The sequence below is a fragment of the Coregonus clupeaformis genome, unplaced genomic scaffold (genome assembly GCF_020615455.1).
Source record: "Coregonus clupeaformis isolate EN_2021a unplaced genomic scaffold, ASM2061545v1 scaf0715, whole genome shotgun sequence".
Taxonomy (NCBI): Eukaryota; Metazoa; Chordata; class Actinopteri; order Salmoniformes; family Salmonidae; genus Coregonus; species Coregonus clupeaformis.
Window position 1 is genome coordinate 78,501 of NW_025534170.1, and position 19,000 is coordinate 97,500.

General features: G+C 43.6%; 1 protein-coding gene across 2 annotated transcripts in view; it reads right to left on the reverse strand.

Moving 5' to 3' along the window:
* Positions 1 to 19,000, reverse strand: part of LOC123485509 (rhomboid-related protein 3-like) — a 64,686-nt gene that overhangs the window by 33,314 nt on the left and 12,372 nt on the right. The gene's annotated exons all lie outside the window — the stretch shown is intronic.

Here is a 19,000-nt window from a genome sequence, read left to right on the forward strand (position 1 = left end):
ACCAGCTCCACATCCAGCCCTTCATACTCCAGTTCACACTCTACTGGCAACAGGCTCACTAGCAGGCAGGGATGAGTGTGATGTGGGGAACCCCTCCTTAACAATGGGGGCCTAACGGAAATTTCATGCACGGTTTACCCAATCCCTTTCCCCCAATAAGACCCTGTTTCCCCTCGTCCAGTTGAGGGCTTCACATAAGACATAGGAAAGACACATTAGAATATGGGAACAGCCCTGATGATGACATAGACACATTAGAATATGGGAAGAGCACTGATGATGACATAGACACATTAGAATATGGGAACAGCACTGATGATGACATAGACACATTAGAATATGGGAACAGCCCTGATGATGACATAGACACATTAGAATATGGGAACAGCCCTGATGATGAAATAGACACATTATAATATAGGAACAGCCCTGATGATGACATAGACACATTAGAATATGGGAACAGCACTGATGATGACATAGACACTGAAACGTGTCCTCTTTTTTGTTTATCACTTATAGCACTTTGCACTGGTACGTTTGGCATTCTTTTGAGTATGGAATTACATCTCGGCTTCCTTGGGTTTTCCTCTTTATGGTTTGAGTGTGAGTACCTGCTGAACTCTATTACCATGGCATACACACACAGGGACATATCATTATGTTGTACTGTCCATATTCAAATGTCAATCTCCACCCAAAATGTAATACAGGCTAAGCCAGGACTTGCTACTGCCTCCTCCTGACCATGTATTTTATTTTGGGCACAACAAAAGGGGTGTGGGGTGTGAGACAAACCCAACAGATTGTTTCCCTGGACCAATGATAGAGTACTATGCAGACAAAGGGCTTTATTTGATACATACACACACACGCGCACATATCCAATAATCATGCTATTTGGGCTACTCCATAGCCTAGTTTCAAGGGCTGAGGAGAGGAGAGGAGAAGAGAAGAGAAGAGAAGAGAAGAGAAGAGAAGAGAAGAGAAGAGAAGAGAAGAGAAGAGAAGAGAAGAGAAGAGAAGAGAAGAGAAGAGAAGAGAAGAGAAGAGAAGAGAAGAGAAGAGAAGAGAAGAGAAGAGAAGAGAAGAGAGAGGAGAGGAGAGGGAGAGGAGAGAGGAGAGGAGAGGAGAGGAGAGGAGAGGAGAGAGGAGAGGAGAGGAGAGGAGAGGAGGAGAGGAGAGGAGAGGAGGGAGAGGAGAGGGAGAGGAGAGGAGAGGAGAGGAGAGGAGAGGAGGAGAGGAGAGGAGAAGAGAAGAGAAGAGAAGAGAAGAGAAGAGAAGAGAAGAGAAGAGAAGAGAAGAGAAGAGAAGAGAAGAGAAGAGAAGAGAAGAGAAGAGAAGAGAAGAGAAGAGAAGAGAAGAGAAGAGAAGATTGGGGACAATGCTAGGCTGGGTCCTTTGCCTAATTTTTATAATGCTGCATATTAAGAAGCTTGAGGCAGCAGCCCTGGAGAGTTTAGGGAGTTCACCAAGCCTAACAGCACAGTCTGAAATATAATTGGTTCAAGTCTAATTTTGAGTAACCTTTTTCCCTCTATATGAGCTGACCACAAGGTCGTTCCTCCAACCTATTTAGATCTAATATCTTTCTAACATTAATACAACAGATGAATCCATCCAACACGTGGGGAAATGTGATTCTGTTAGCCCTCCAGCCACTCTAATATACATAAGAGTGTTCAGGCAGCTACAGACATAGCCCTGTTGGAGTGATGTAAACCAGTCAACCCTGATATAATGACTCTACCACATCCACTGGGTGTGACACCCCCCCCACCCCTTATCCCTAACCTCACCCCGGGAAGCTAATGACCTCTGACCTGAACTTAATATGGGTCACTGTCCAATAGGCCCCCTGCCCTGCGCTGAGATAAACCCATAAGGCACTTTCTGGAACAGTGACCACCACCTCAAAGGAGAGCGGTTAACTGGAGTATAGGATAATGTAGGGTAATGATGTAGGATAATGAAGTTCAATTGGAATAGACAACTGACAACTCAGTTTTGTGCACCTGATTGCTCTCGAATTGTTATGTGGTTAGTTGATATTTAGGCTAAATCTTAAATCCTCTCTTTTGTGAACTACCATGGCAGGTGTCTCCCTGAAGCATGACAGCTGTAGGTGGATGTCCCACTCAAATGGTTCAAATTCATAACGTCCTGAACAATGGAAAAACGACCGTGTCAACCTAGAGCTGGGCAATATGGACCTATATATATAAATTGCCTGAATTGATGTGATAACGATGAATAGAACGATACGTTTACAACAATGTGCACCACAGTCTTATTAATTATCCTTTATACTACTACTACTAGTTTGATGATTGTAGCCATCAATTGTCCCCTAAACAATCACCCATATTAGCAAACTTATTTCATTTCAAACTTCACATTTCTCTAGTATAGGCTACTTATCGTAACGATATCAGCAAAATGCCTGTGATAAGTGATCGGTATGGTCGGTAATTTCCGGTTTATCGTTCCAGATCTATGTCCATCACAAAAACACTTGAATAAGTTCACAATTCTACATAGTCTATTCAGTGAAGTTGAATAATGAAAGTAGTATTTTAAAGTTTCACCTACAATGATATTATCAAAAATAAATAGAGACGTCTCATTCACATTCCTTTACCACCTACAGGTTGCCGTGGTAACATGCTTGACTTGGCCGATCGGCACAGTAATAAGCCCCGTGTAGCTCAGTTGGTAGAGCATGGCGTTTGCAACGCCAGGGTTGTGGGTTCGATTCCCATGGGGGGCCAGTATGAAAATGTATGCACTCACTAACTGTAAGTCTTCTCTGGATAAGAGCGTCTGCTAAATGACTTAAATGTAAAATGTGATAACATGCGTGACCTGACTGTCTGTAATAACACGCATTCCCCTTAGTGCAGGGGTTCACAATTCACATAACTGCGGTGTTATGCCACTAATGGTACCCCATAGAGATGACAAAAGACTGCTGTGAGGCTGAGGGAGGCCATTAGTGAATCTATGTTCCCTTTGAGGGCTTCCTGTACTCTGCATGATGGGTGATGACCTTTAACAGGTGATTAGGCTAGCTGTTAGCTCAAGGCTTGTGAAAGTTTAACAAGACACCAACAACCGGCAAAGTCAAAATTGATATCCATCCAGCTTTATAAAAGTTTAAGAAGCATATGATCTACATGCTATTCTAGAGAAGGGTTCTACCCTATCCTATGGGCTTCAACTTAATGACATAGTCTACAGTAGCTACATGAAACAATAAAAGATCTACATTTTTCATATGACCCTCGATCGGCCTCATCATCTCAATCACTCAAGGCATGCAATGAATTATACTGCTGTAGAATAACACCTGACACCTACACAGTAAGGTCATACAGAATTATAAACGCATTAACATATAGGGAATATATTTATCTGTAGGCTCTTAGTCTCCAAAATGGCACCCTATTTCTTATGTAGTGCACTACTTTTGACAGGAGCCCTATCGGCCCTGGTCAAAGTCAGAGGAGGACTGGTGTGGGGGCCTCAAGGAAAAAAATGGGCCGGTGTGTTAGAAATGCCAGGAACGATTTCTGGTCCCAGTCCTCCCCTGTCAAAAGTAGTGCACTATATAGGGAATAGGGTGCCGTTTGAGACACAGCCTAGAAGTGTCAGCTGCAGTGGGCCATTACTACAAATGTTCATTATGCCATTGATCAACAGTGAGCTACTCATCATGATAGATGAAGAACTGGTGAGGGGCAGGCAGCTGAACATGCTGCAGGGTCATGGGACTGGGGGTCACACACACACACACACACACACACACACACACACACACACACACAAAGTTAGAGTGCTCCCTTGACATGATCCATGGTTTAATTAAAAGCTACTAGACTGGTGGGGTAGAAGCTTGTTTCTCTCTCTGCTAATTACAGAGCAACACTGGGGAGGACAGGAGTGTCTCAGGGCTGTGATTCTTTCTCTCACACACACACACGCACAAGTGCACACATGCATTCACACACACCCACGCATGCATTCACACACACACATGTGCATGTTCACCCACACACACACACACACGTACGCACGCACACGCACACACTCACTCACTATCCCATCTCTCCTGGTAAGTGGTGTGATTGTAATGATCATTTCCTCCAGTCATGGAGACTGATAGGATCTGACTCCAGAGGGAGATGGAGAGGAGTGTATGTGTGTTCCAACAGCACTCTTCACTTAGCTACATTTACTATTAGATCACTCACGAAGACACACACACACGGAGTGATTGATCTAAGTGAGCAGCAGATGTAAACTGAACAAAAGTATAAAAGCAACATGTAAAGTGTTGGTCCCATGTTTCATGAGTTGAAATAAAAGATCCCAGAAATGTTCCATATGCACAAAAAGCTTATTTCTCTCAAATGTTGTGCACAAATTTGTTTACATCCCTGTTAGTGAGCATTTCTCCTTTGCCCAGATAATCCATCTACCTGACAGGTGTGTATCAAGAAGCTGGTTAAACAGCATGATCATTACACAGGTGCACCTTGTGCTGGGGGCAATAAAAGGCCACTCTAAAATGTCCAGTTTTGTCACACAACACAATGCCACAGATGTCTCAGGTTTTGAGGGAGCGTGCAATTGGCATGCTGACTGCAGGAATGTCCACCAGAGCTGTTGCCAGAGAATTGAATGTTAATTTCTCTACCATAAGCCTCCTCCAATGTTATTTTAGAGAATTTGGCAGAACGTCCAACCGGCCTCACAACCGCAGACCACATGTATGGCATTGTGTGGACGAGCGCTTTGCTGATGTCAACATTGTGAACAGAGTGCCCCGTGGTGGCGGTGGGGTTATGGTATGGGCAGGCATAAGCTACGGACAACGAACACAATTGCATTTTATCGATGGCAATTTGAATGCACAGCGACACCGTGACGAGATCCTGAGGCCAATTGTCATGCCATTCATCCGCCGCTATCACCTCATTTTTCAGCATGATAATCAAATCAAATCAAATCAAATTTGATTGGTCACATGCACCGAATACAACAGGTGCAGACATTACAGTGAAATGCTTACGTACAGCCCTTAACCAACAGTGCATTTATTTTAACAAAAAAGTAAAAATAAAACAACAACAAAAAAAGTGTAGAGAAAAAAAGAGCAGAAGTAAAATAACATAACAGTAGGGAGGCTATATATACAGGGGGGTACCGGTGCAGAGTCAATGTGCGGGGGCACCGGCTAGTTGAGATAGTTGAAGTAATATGTACATGTGGGTAGAGTTAAAGTGACTATGCATACATAATTAACAGAGTAGCAGCAGCGTAAAAAGGATGGGGTGGGGGGGCAGTGCAAATAGTCCGGGTAGCCATGATTAGCTGTTCAGGAGTCTTATGGCTTGGGGGTAAAAGCTGTTGAGAAGTCTTTTGGACCTAGACTTGGCACTCCGGTACCGCTTGCCGTGCGGTAGCAGGGAGAACAGTCTATGACTAGGGTGGCTGGAGTCTTTGACAATTTTGAGGGCCTTCCTCTGACACCGCCTGGTATAGAGGTCCTGGATGGCAGGAAGCTTGTCGCAAGGATCTGTACACAATTCCTGGAAGCTGAAATGTCCCAGTTCTTCCATGGCCTGCATACTCACCAGACATTGAGCATGTTTGGGATGCTCTGGATCGACGTTTAAGACAGCGTGTTCCAGTTCCCGCCAATATGTAGCAACTTCGCACAGCCATTGAAGCGGAGTGGGACAACGTTCCACAGGCCACAATCAACAGCCTGATCAACTTTATGCGAAGGAGATGTATCGCGCTGCATGAGGCAAATGGTGGTCACACCAGATACTGACTGGTTTTCTGATAAACGCCCCTACCTTTTTTTTATAAGGTATCTGTGACCAACAGATGCATATCTGGATTCCCAGTCATGTGAAATCCATAGATTAGGGCCTGATGTATTTATTTAAATTGACTGATTTCCTTAAATGAACTTGTAACTCAGTAAAATCGTTGAAATTGTTGCATGTTGCGCTTATATTTTTGTTCAGTATAGTTTTCTTTGGCCCATACATCACTGTTAGGGGCTTGACTGTGTAGGTTGGGGTGTTAAAGGGGTCAGCTGACAGCTGGGAAATGGGACACTCCTGTGACTCAAAGGTTTTCGGGAAAGATGAAAAGGGATGGGGTGAGGCGGGGGTAGGGTGGTCCATGACTAAAGGGGGGGTCCCTGCCATCACACATGCACGCACACACCTACGCACACAAACATACACATACACACTCACACACTGTGGCTCTACTGCCTTTCCAATGCTAATTCAGGGTTCTGAGTGTGACCTTGACACCAGCGAGTGTCCCTTCCTGTGTGATATCTGCCTAATCTGACTCTCTCTCTCTCTCTCTCACACACACACACACACACACACACACATCACGATCTACAGCTGAGACAACACTAATGCTAGATTACATCACTACTCCCATTGACTAGCTATAGAACACTACATGAGTTGATCTGTATCTCCACTGACCAAAGAGAAATATGGTGCTAACTCTCTCCTCGTGGTCGTCTAGGAGACTAGTTCAGCTTGAGTGCAGACAGCAGCTTGCAAGCGGGCTGGGACGGGGACAAAGGGGGTGTGGCTAGGACCTGACAGCCAGGGTTGAAGGGTCATGGCTGTGACTGGAGTCTGGGTCCACAGAGTCACCCCAGACAGTCCTACAGACAGGAAGGTAATCCTGCTATCAATGGGAACATGATATGTGGTGTGTCAGTGTTTCCCATCTTGCACAAATATCTGACTCTAATCCCTCCGCTGTAGGTCTGATCTTGGTCTGATCCAAACCATAAGACAACGTAAAGATGTCTGATCCAAACCATAAGACAATGTAAAGATGTCTCATCCAAACCATAAGACAACGTAAAGATGTCTGATCCAAACCATAAGACAATGTAAAGATGTCTCATCCAAACCATAAGACAACGTAAAGATGTCTGATACAAACCATAAGACAACGTAAATATGTCTCATCCAAACCATAAGACAACGTAAAGATGTCTGATCCAAACCATAAGACAATGTAAAGATGTATCATCCAAACCATAAGACAACATAAATATGTCTGATCCAAACCATAAGACAACGTAAAGATGTCTGATCCAAACCATAAGACAATGTAAAGATGTCTCATCCAAACCATAAGACAACATAAAGATGTCTCATCCAAACCATAAGACAACGTAAATATGTCTGATCCAAACCATAAGACAACGTAAAGATGTCTGATCCAAACCATAAGACAATGTCAAGATGTCTGATCCAAACCATAAGACAATGTAAAGATGTCTCATCCAAACCATAAGACAACATAAAGATGTCTGATCCAAACCATAAGACAACGTAAAGATGTCTGATCCAAACCATAAGACAATGTAAAGATGTCTCATCCAAACCATAAGACAACATAAAGATGTCTCATCCAAACCATAAGACAACGTAAATATGTCTGATCCAAACCATAAGACAACGTAAAGATGTCTGATCCAAACCATAAGACAATGTCAAGATGTCTGATCCAAACCATAAGACAATGTAAAGATGTCTGATGCAAACCATAAGACAACATAAAGATGTAATAATAATAATAATAATATGCCATTTAGCAGACGCTTTTATCCAAAGCGACTTACAGTCATGCGTGCATAATTTTTTTTTGTGTATGGGTGGTCCCGGGGATCGAACCCACTACCTTGGCGTTACAAGCGCCGTGCTCTACCAGCTGAGCTACAGAGGACCACGTGTCTGATCCAAATCATAAGACAATGTAAAGATGTCTCATCCAAACCATAAGACAACGTAAATATGTCTGATCCAAACCATAAGACAACGTAAAGATGTCTGATCCAAACCATAAGACAATGTAAAGATGTCTCTTCCAAACCATAAGACAACGTAAATATGTCTGATCCAAACCATAAGACAACGTAAAGATGTCTGATCCAAACCATAAGACAATGTAAAGATGTCTCATCCAAACCATAAGACAACATAAAGATGTCTGATCCAAACCATAAGACAATGTAAAGATGTCTCATCCAAACCATAAGACAACGTAAATATGTCTGATCCAAACCATAAGACAACGTAAAGATGTCTGATCCAAACCATAAGACAACGTAAATATGTCTGATCCAAACCATAAGACAACGTAAAGATGTCTCATCCAAACCATAAGACAATGTAAAGATGTCTCATCCTAACCATAAGACAACATAAAGATGTCTCATCCAAACCATAAGACAACGTAAATATGTCTGATCCAAACCATAAGACAACGTAAAGATGTCTGATCCAAACCATAAGACAATGTCAAGATGTCTGATCCAAACCATAAGACAATGTAAAGATGTCTGATGCAAACCATAAGACAACATAAAGATGTCTGATCCAAATCATAAGACAATGTAAAGATGTCTCATCCAAACCATAAGACAACGTAAATATGTCTGATCCAAACCATAAGACAACGTAAAATGTCTGATCCAAACCATAAGACAATGTAAAGATGTCTCATCCAAACCATAAGACAACATAAAGATGTCTGATCCAAACCATAAGACAATGTAAAGATGTCTGCTCCAAACCATAAGACAACATAAAGATGTCTGATCCAAACCATAAGACAATGTAAATATGTCTGATCCAAACCATAAGACAACGTAAAGATGTCTGATCCAAACCATAAGACAATGTAAATATGTCTGATCCAAACCATAAGACAACGTAAAGATGTCTGATCCAAACCATAAGACAACGTAAAGATGTCTGATCCAAATCATAAGACAATGTAAAGATGTCTTATCCAAACCATAAGACAACGTAAAGATGTCTCATTCAAACCATAAGACAATGTAAAGATGTCTGCTCCAAACCATAAGACAACGTAAGGATGTCTGATCCAAACCATAAGACAATGTAAAGATGTCTCATCCAAACCATAAGATAATGTAAAGATCTCATCCGAACCATAAGATAACGTAAAGATGTCTGATCCAAACCATAAGATAATGTAAAGAAGTCTCATCCAAACCATAAGACAACATCAGTCAGACTGGGTGGTATGAATAGAACATGTAGGCTATTTGTCTGTGGAAAGCAAGTCTTAGGCCTGGGCAGTTTGTAAGAACATGGCTCTGTGTTCACCAGATCAGATCTGACACAGACTTCACACTCCAAGTTAAGTCGACATGGCAAAAGGCTGTGTTTTGACAGGTGCTGGCTGTCTCAGATACTGATGGGATACAAGAATGGGCGTCAGGCACGATTTCGACATACGGAGTAAATTCTGCAGAACAGAACAGCACAGTGCTTTTCATACCTCAAGGAGAGGAGATTTCCAAGTACCATACAATAGGAGGTGATGAGGGGATTGTTGTTTTTGCAGTGTGTGCGTGCGTGTGTGTGTGCATGCTATTTTTTGTAAGACACCAACTTTTAAAGTTGCACAGTTCAAAGCCAAAAGCTCCAATCAAGCTCATTTGTGGGATAGAATCACATAGATTCACTTTTGGAATCTCCACATTCATTCTCATTCTGCTGGGTGTCTTGGTTTAACTATGCATTCGTCTCAGCTGGGACCAGCAAACGGAGATTGGCAGAACCAATATATCAGTCTAATAATTTGGTCCAATCAGTGTGAATGTATCAGCATCTCATGCAATCAGTGCCAATATCTCAGCATGTTATTCAATCAGTGCCAATCAGTGCTAACATTAGTCTTTTAATCAATCAGCGCCGATATGTTAGTACTTAGTCCAATCAGAAGACAGTATATTTGTCTTGCATCCAATCAGCGCCAATATATCAGTATTACTATCCAATCTGATGATTGAGTGGCAGAATGAGGCGAGTCTAGGAGAGGGATATCGTCTCCAGACCGTTAATTACCCAGACATCATCTCTCCCGTCGCCAAACGTCTCGGCGAAAAGGTCACCGTCTGGCTCAAATGGAGCCCTGCTCGCAATGCGTGTCACGACCGGGCTCGCAGACTTCCTATGCCACGGTGACTTGAGCGATGACTAATGCTTTGACAGGACTAATAGCCTTTCAAATGCCATGCCAATGTCTGATAAAGCAATCGCAAGTCCACACTCACTAAGAGACTGTGGTAATCCATAGAGGACAGGAGGGAAGTTGTGTGTGTGTGTGTGTGTGTGTGTGTGTGTGTCAGTGTGTGTGTGTGTGTGTGTGTGTGTGGAGGTTCACTCGTTAAAAGAAGGGAGGGAGAGTGAGAATAGAGGTAAAAATAGATGAGGTGATAAATGAATGTGTCTAGATGTGAGGCGCATTATCCTCCTGTGTACAACGCTGTATCCACCTTGGTGAGCTAGCTAATATAAGGCTGAGTCCACAGATCCCTGATGACAGGTCAGAGAGTCTACGGTGGCACACGGACATCTATAATGACTAAAGTAAGAACCTTTTTGAGGTAAGAATATGCTTTTCCTTTAGGGAAGGAGAATGTTCTTTCATAAAAAGATTTAGACAATATGCAACTATTTTAGTCTACCAAGTATAAAGCAACGTGTGGAAACCACAGCAATGCTACTTAAGACTTTCTCATACTGCAGGTCGGAGGTTGAACAGACAGCATGAAAAACCCACCATCCAAACCTCCCATCCACCAACCCTTTCCAAGATACCCACCCCTTCCACTCCAAAACAACACCTCATGATTCCTACTAAGGGTGTTCCTGCACTACACTCTTAGAAAAAAGGTGCTATCTAGAACCTGAAAGGGTTCTTCGGTTGTCCCCATAAGAGAACCCTTTGAAGAACCCTTTTTGGTTCCAGGTAGAACTCTTTTGGTTCCAGGTAGAACCCTTTTGGGTTCCATGTAAAACCCTTTCCACAGAGGGTTCTTCATTGAACCCAAAAGGGTTCTACCTGGAACCAAAAAGGTTTCTACCTGTAAACAAAAAGGGTTCTCCTATGGGGACAGCCGAAGAATCCTTTTGGAACCCTTTTTTCTAAGAGTGTAGCCGACATATTTAACGAGTGGTCACTCTAAGGCTTCCCTGTCTCTCTTCCTGTACCCTTTCTCTTCTACATCAAAGGTAAGTGGATTTGGGTCCACTCTCCTTCTGCCATAAGGTCAAGTGCCATTTTCTGTCTTTTACTGGGGTTCTGGGGTACAATGGAATAACTGTAAAGAGAAAAAAGGAGAGAAAAAGAGTGAGAACGAGAGAGAGAGAGAGAGAGAGAGAGAGAGAGAGAGAGAGAGAGAGAGAGAGAGAGAGAGAGAGAGAGAGAGAGAGAGAGAGAGAGAGAGAGAGTTCACAAACACAAACAGACCCCACAGAGCCCCAGGACAACAACAACAACACAATTAGACCCCACCAAATCATGAGAAAACAAAAAGATAATTACTTAACACATTGGAAAGAATTAACAAAAAAACAGAGCAAACTAGAATGCTATTTGGCTCTAAACAGAGAGTACACAGTGGCAGAATACCTGACCACTGTGACTGACCCAAACTTAAGGAAAGCTTTGACTATGTACAGACTCAGTGAGCATAGCCTTGCTATTGAGAAAGGCTCTCAAGAGAAGACAGGCTATGTGCACACTGCCCACAAGATGAGGTGGAAACTGAGCTGCACTTCCTAACCTCCTGCCAAATGTATGACCATATTAGAGACACATATTTCCCTCAGATTACAGAGATCCACAAAGAATTTGAAAACAAACCCAATTTTGATAAACTCCCTTATCTACTGGGTGAAAAACCAAAGTGTGCCATCACAGCTGCAAGATTTGTGACCTGTTGCCACAAGAAAAGGGCAACCAGTGAAGAACAAACACCATTGTAAATACAACCCATATTTATGTTTATTTATTTTCCCTTTTGTACTTTAACTATTTGCACATTGTTACAACACTGTATATATACATAATATGACATTTGAAATGTCTTTATTCTTTTGGAACTTCTGAGTGTAATGTTTACTGTTAATATTTATTGTTATTTCACTTTTGTTTACTATCTACTTCACTTGCTTTGGCAATGTTAACATATGTTTCCCATGCCAATAAAGCCCTTAAATTGAGAATTGAATTGAGATAGAGAGATAGAGGGAGGGAGGGAGGGAGGGAGGGAGGGAGGGAGGGAGGGAGAGAGAGAGAGAGAGAGAGAGAGAGAGAGAGAGAGAGAGAGAGAGGGAGAGAGAGAGAGAGAGAGAGAGAGAGAGAGAGAGAGAGAGAGAGAGAGAGAGAGAGAGAGAGGGAGGGAGGGAGGGAGAGAGCGAGAGTGGGAGAGCGAGAGAGAGAGAGAGAGAGAGAGGGGGAGAGGGAGAGAGAGAGAGAGAGGGAGAGAGAGAGATATGGAGGGAGAGAGAGAGAGAGAGAGAGAGAGAGAGAGAGAGAGAGAGAGAGAGAGAGAGAGAGAGAGAGAGAGAGAGAGAGAGGGAGAGAGAGAGAGTGAGGGAGAGAGAGAGAGGGAGAGAGAGAGAGGGAGAGAGGGGGAGAGAGAGAGGGAGAGAGAGAGAGAGAGATAGAGAGAGAGGAGGAGAGAGAGAAAGAGAGAGAGGAGAGAGAGAGAGAGAGAGAGAGAGAGAGAGAGAGAGAGAGAGAGAGAGAGAGAGAGAGAGAGAGGGAGAGGGAGAGAGAGTGAGGGAGGGAGAGAGTAAATACAACCTATATTTATGTACTTTAACTATTTGCACATAATATGACATTTGAAATGTCTTTATTATTTTAGAACTTTTGTGAGTGTAATGTTTACTATTAATTTTTGTATTGTTTATTTCTCTTTTGTTTATTATATTAAACATATGTTTCCCATGCCAATAAAGACCTTAAATTGAATTGAAATTGAATTGCGAGAGGGGCGAGAGAGAGAGAGGAAGAGAGGGAGAGATAGAGAGTGAGAGAGAGGGAGAGAGAGAGAGAGAGAGAGAGAGAGAGAGAGAGAGAGAGAGAGAGAGAGAGAGAGAGAGAGAGAGATAGGAAATGACCGTGTGCATGGGAGACAAGGAATTTCTGTCTTATGAATGTGCACATCGGTTAATTTAATGGACGAGGACTGTCTCTAGACCTGTCGGTGTGGGAAATGTCCGGTCAAACTGTGTTAGGACAACCCAAAACTGATCAGTAGGTACCAAATGGAAGAAAACTGAGTAAAACGTTTTGCTACGATGTGCTTTAATGAACACGACCCAGGAGAAGGATACAGTGTCTGACAGTATAGTCCATCAATCTCCTTCCCCCTTCAGTGTTTTATCCATTCCTACCAGCCCCTGATCAAAGGAGGAGAGACAGACAGACCGTCCCCTTCTACAAACACACAGCTTCATTATCTTCTCTATTCCCTGGCTGGATGGGAAGTGAAAAGAGATAGATTAGCCTGGCCTGGTGAATAGAGATAGATTAGCCTGGCCTGGTGATTGCTTTCTCTCTCCAGGTGAACTCATTCACTCTCCCTCCCTCTTTCATTTGAATCTCTCTAAAAGCACAAAAAAGCCTGATTCATAACTCTGCATACAGTCCAATTTACTGGCTGAAATTGTTTTTCAGACCATGCACCTGTGATCTTTCTCTTTCTTCTCAGAGCTGTACAAGGGTAGTACAGCGTTTGTTAGCTTGGTCCCAGATCTGTATGTGTTGTTTTGCAAAACTCCTATGCTTGTTGATGACAGCAGAAACAGATCTTGGACCAGGCTAGGGGTTTTTGGGCTATGCTGCTAGCGGAGGGGGTGAGTGACGTGCCTGTCTGTCTGGGGTAATGGATGCTGGCTGGGTGTGTGTCGCCTCGTAACCGGTAACCGAACGAACCCCCGAACTGACTAGGTGAAAAGCCTGTCAATGTGCCCTTGAGCAAGGCACTTAACCCTAATTGCTCCTGAAAGTCGCTTTTATAAGAGCGTCTGCTAAATGACTAAACTGTAAAATGTAACACCATATCCCTGAAACACTCCCACATCTTGATTGGTCTTCCTCTAACCCTGAACCACACTCATATTACACCTATAGCTGAACAAGTCACACCCCCTGATCCATTCACATCTAAACTACATCATCATGTAGCTGGGTCGACAACCAAAACAGGCAGGGATTTAGCAGCATTAATATGCCTGATCAACAAGTAGCAAATTAATTCATCAGTTCAGTATGGGATCCATCCACTATTTCCAACCAGCAGCACCAACCTGTACAGCTACAGACACCCAAGAACTATTACTGGGAGTGAGACGACTTTTCGCCCACTCCTTGTCCTCCTCCTCCTCTTCCTCTCAATACCCCGGCGGCACCAATACTTAATTACCGTCTTATTGCACTGAGACATGTCCCTGGTTCAATTAAACAATACACACACAGACACACACACACATCATAATAGCTGCAGGCCTAGTGTAAAATGGAGTACAGTACTATCATAAGGCTTAGACAGATGCTGCTCTGTGGTAACAATACAAAACAAAGAGGCTGGGGGCTGAGATGTAATGAACTCCTGCCTGGCTGTTAGCTAGGAGCTAGAGGCCGGTGTGTGTGTGTGTGTGTGTGTGTGTGTGTGTGTCTATACGCTGGGGTGCCACAGAGGGGGAACAGAGAGAGAGAAAGGGGGAATCAAAAGGAGGAGAGTGCTTGCTTTGCCCCAAGGGCTCCTGTGGTAACAGGGATTCACACAGCAGACAGCTGGGTGAGTAGTCCTCAGCAGGTTCCCTAGCATGTGGGCAAATAAACAGTTTGCCCCCCGTCGCCTGAGTCTAAAAGGAGTGTGTGGAATATGCGCACACATACACATGTGATGACTGATTCATACACACACACACACACACTCATGGACGCACGCACACACACACACACACACACACACACACACAGATCAGCCATAGATTCATTCAGCACAGTTGTGGGCACACACAGATACATCTTATTCATCACACACAAAAGCAAACACACATACATGCCATGAGACACAAACTCAAACAAAAAAGTGAAGTCTTGGTGAAACACACCACACACACACCTACAAAAGAAACGTTGTAGAAGAAGAAAGAGAGGGTGATAGAGAGTCCGTGTTGTTCAGACACAGGGCATGGGCAGGTCAGTACACAGACAAAGACAGGAGGCCATAAAACCCTTACGACAAATCCCCACATAACATTGGGGAGAGAAACCCTCATTACCAGCGGGCCAAGCCCTCTATAAAACAACCATTTAAAGCAACCACCGTCAGAGGCCACTCTGAGGCCATTCTGAGGCCATTCCGCGAATGAGGGAACAAAAAGAGGGAGAAACATTCGTTTTCTGAGCTTTCTCTGTCTGTCTTTCTCTCTATTCAGTCCTTCTTTCTGGGGGTCGCCCTAAACTGACCCCTTTTTATTAGGGGGCGGCGGCTCCATTCACCATAGAGATTTATGGTCTTTAATAGAGGGGAAATGGACCAGGCCTGGGGCTGCCCTCAGGGGGGCCTGATTTAAATTCTACAAAAATGTAGGAGAGGATTTGGAATTGGGTTTGGGGGAAGGGAGGTGGCGATCGGGGTGGGTGGGGTGAGGTCCCCTGTCTATGACATTTTCAAGGTTGCCATCTGGGCAGGGAGTGGGAGCCTTCAACTGTCAGCCAACATCTCAAGCAACACTGCCCCCCCTGGATAAAGCCGCAGTGGAGTGGGCTGTGGTGGAGAAAGGGAATACAACATCAACTGGGGGAAACAGATGCCGTCTATCACGGCCCTGGTGGTGGTGACTCACAGGCTGCTTGTCCACCTGGGTCTTTTTCTCCACAGTCGGTCAGTCTCCTGATCTGTGGCGGCTGGTTGTGAGCCCTGCTGCGGTGTGGATCACCCTCTATTTCATAATCCTATTACCATAATCCTGAAAGGTCAGGGAGCACAGAGCACTTTCTCCTTCTCTCTCCCCCCAGAACGCCTCTCCTTTAAAGGCAGAAGGGAGTGAAACTTTGGCCCAAAGGTTGAAAGAAACTTCCAGAAAGGCAACTTAAGGGGAGAAGAGCTGGGGAGTATGCTAATGGTTCTAACATGGGGCTCAGCAGAGTTATGACCCATAGACAACCACCAGAAGGGCTGAAGGTCTCCACAGCAAGCCTGTCTGAGGTCACTGTGGGCTATAGCAGCATGAGGTTCAACCCCTTAGCCAAGCCTCTCATACTGAGACCCAGGAATTTCATAAAAGTCCAAGATAAATGATGATCTTCGTGACTGGTTTCATTTTCTCACAGATACATTGGGAAGAAGCTCAGGATAAAATGAGAAGATGAGTGCCACAATCCTGAAATGAAAGACGAATGAAGCCTTGAGCCCAAACGCTTTCATTCCAGGATATATCTGTTGGGCTTTTCCCATGAAAACACTTTTCTATTTTGGAAAGGCAAGACCACAAAGTCCAAGCAACACGTAAGGCATCCCTCCATCTGTAGCGTTGGTGTGAAAGATCCTCTTGGCAGACACATTCTCCTCAAATCTTAATATTCAAACTATCATAGAAGCGAAGACCACAACATTTTATATCAGACCTCATATTCAAACTCATATTGACCTCACAGCAACCTTGATGAGACATTACAATTCCTACTTTGTGACTACGTCCCAAATTGCACCCTTTTTCCTTTAAAGTGTCGTATTTTTTACATTGGTCCATTGGCCTCCGGTCAAAAAAAGTTTATTATGTACGGAATTCGGTGCCTCTGTGGTAAAGCCAGTAAACCAGGAAGGAATCCACAGTTCCCAGGCTCTCAGATGCTTCTAATTACACACTTATAATAATCTAATATGCCATTTAGCAGACGCTTTTATCCAAAGCGACTTACAGTCATGCGTGCATTCATTTTTTTTTGTGTATGGGTGGTCCCGGGGATCAAACCCACTACCTTGGCGTTACAAGCGCCGTGCTCTACCAGCTGAGCTACAGAGGACCACCTTATCAGGATGACAGCCTTGACAAGTGGTATTCTGTACTGCCCTACCAAGCAAAAGAGCAGTAACTGCACATTTGGTTAAAAAATGAGTTAATTACATTTTTGATACATTAGATACAGTGCCTTCGGAAAGTATTCAGACCGCTTGACTTTTTCCACATTTTGTTACGTTACAGCCTTATTCTAAAATGGATTAAATTAACTTTTTTCCTCAGCAATCTACACACAATACCCCATAATGAGAACGCGAAAACAGGTTTTTAGAACTTTTTGCAAATGTATTACAAATATAGAACAGAAATACCTTATTTACATAAGTATTCAGACCCTTTGCTATGAGACTCGAAATTGAGCTCAGGTGCATCCTGTTTCCATTGATCATCCTTGAGATGTTTCTACAACTTGATTGGAGTCCACCTGTGTTAAATTCAATTGATTGGACATGATTTGGAAAGGCACACACCTGTCTATATAAGGTCCCACAGTTGACAGTGCATGTCAGAGCAAAACCAAGCCATGAGGTTGAAGGAATTGTCTGTAGAGCTTAGAGACAGGATTGTGCCGAGGCACAGATCTGGGGAAGGGTACCAAAACATTTCGGCAGCATTGAAGGTCCCAATAAGCCTCCATTATTCTTAAATGGAAGATGTTTGAAACCACCAAGACTCATCCTAGAGCTGACCGCCTGGCCAAACTGAGCAATTGGGGGAGAAGGGCCTTGGTCAGGGAGGTGACCAAGAACCTGATGGTCACTCTGACAGAGCTCTAGAGTTCCTCTGTGGAGATGGGAGAACCTTCCAGAAGGACAACCATCTCTGCAGCACTCCACCAATCAGGCCTTTATGGTAGAGTGGCCAGACGGAGGCCACTCCTCAGTAAAAGGCACATGACAGCCTGCTTGGAGTTTGCCAAAAGGCACCTAAAGACTCTCAGACCATGAGAAACAAGATTTTCTTGTCTGATGAAACCAAGATTGAACTCTTTGGCCTGAATGCCAAGAGTCACATTCTGAGGAAACTTGGCACCATCCCTACGGTGAAGCCTGGTGCTGGCAGCATCATGCTGTGGGGATGTTTTTCAGCAGCAGGGACTAGGAGACTAGTCAGGATCGAAGGAAAGAGGAACAGAGCAAAGTACAGAGAGATCCTTGATGAAAACCTGCTCCAGAGCGCTCAGGACCTCAGACTGGGGTGAATGTTCACCTTCCAACAGGACAACGACCCTAAGCACACAGCCAAGACAATTCAAGAGTGGCTTCGGGACAAGTCTCTGAATGTCCTTGAGTGGCCCAGCCAGAGCCCGGACATGAACCCGATCTAACATCTCTGGAGAGACCTGAAAATAGATGTGCAGCAACGCTCCCCATCCAACCTGACAGAGCTTGAGAGGATCTACAGAGAAGAATGGGAGAAACTCCCCAAATACAGGTGTGCCAAGTTTGTAGCATCATACCCAAGAAGACTCGAGGCTGTAATCGCTGTCAAAGGTGCTTCAACAAAGTACTGAGTAAAGGGTCTGAATACTTATGTAAATGTGATATCAGTTTTTTATTTTTAATAAATTAGCAAAAATTATGTTTTTGATTTGTCATTAAAGGGTATTGTGTGTAGATTGATGAGGGGGAAAAAAACAATTTAATCAATTTTAGAATGAGGCTGTAACTTAACAAAATGTGGATAAAGTCAAGGGGTCTGAATACTTTCTGAATACTTTATCATGTGGACAAATATCCTGCCTCCATTGTGATGTGTTATGGAGAAAATGGGAGGTCATGTTTGTAGTAACTGCAAAAAGCTACAGTAAAACCAGCCACATACAAATACATTTATGAACACAAGTTTGTGTAAAAACAAATTGTCATGGAAACGTATTCCAGTGGGTGTACCAAGCAAGAAGGCAGTAACTTCTGTGTCAGAGGTCAGGGTCAATATGAATAAAACATTACCTCATAGTAAGACAACAGATAACCACATTTCCAGTGATCTGCCTACAACTCATTTGGCTGAACAATGAAAAAACTTTCAAGACATTTTTCTCAGTTACATTCACTGAGCAGTTACTGCCCTTT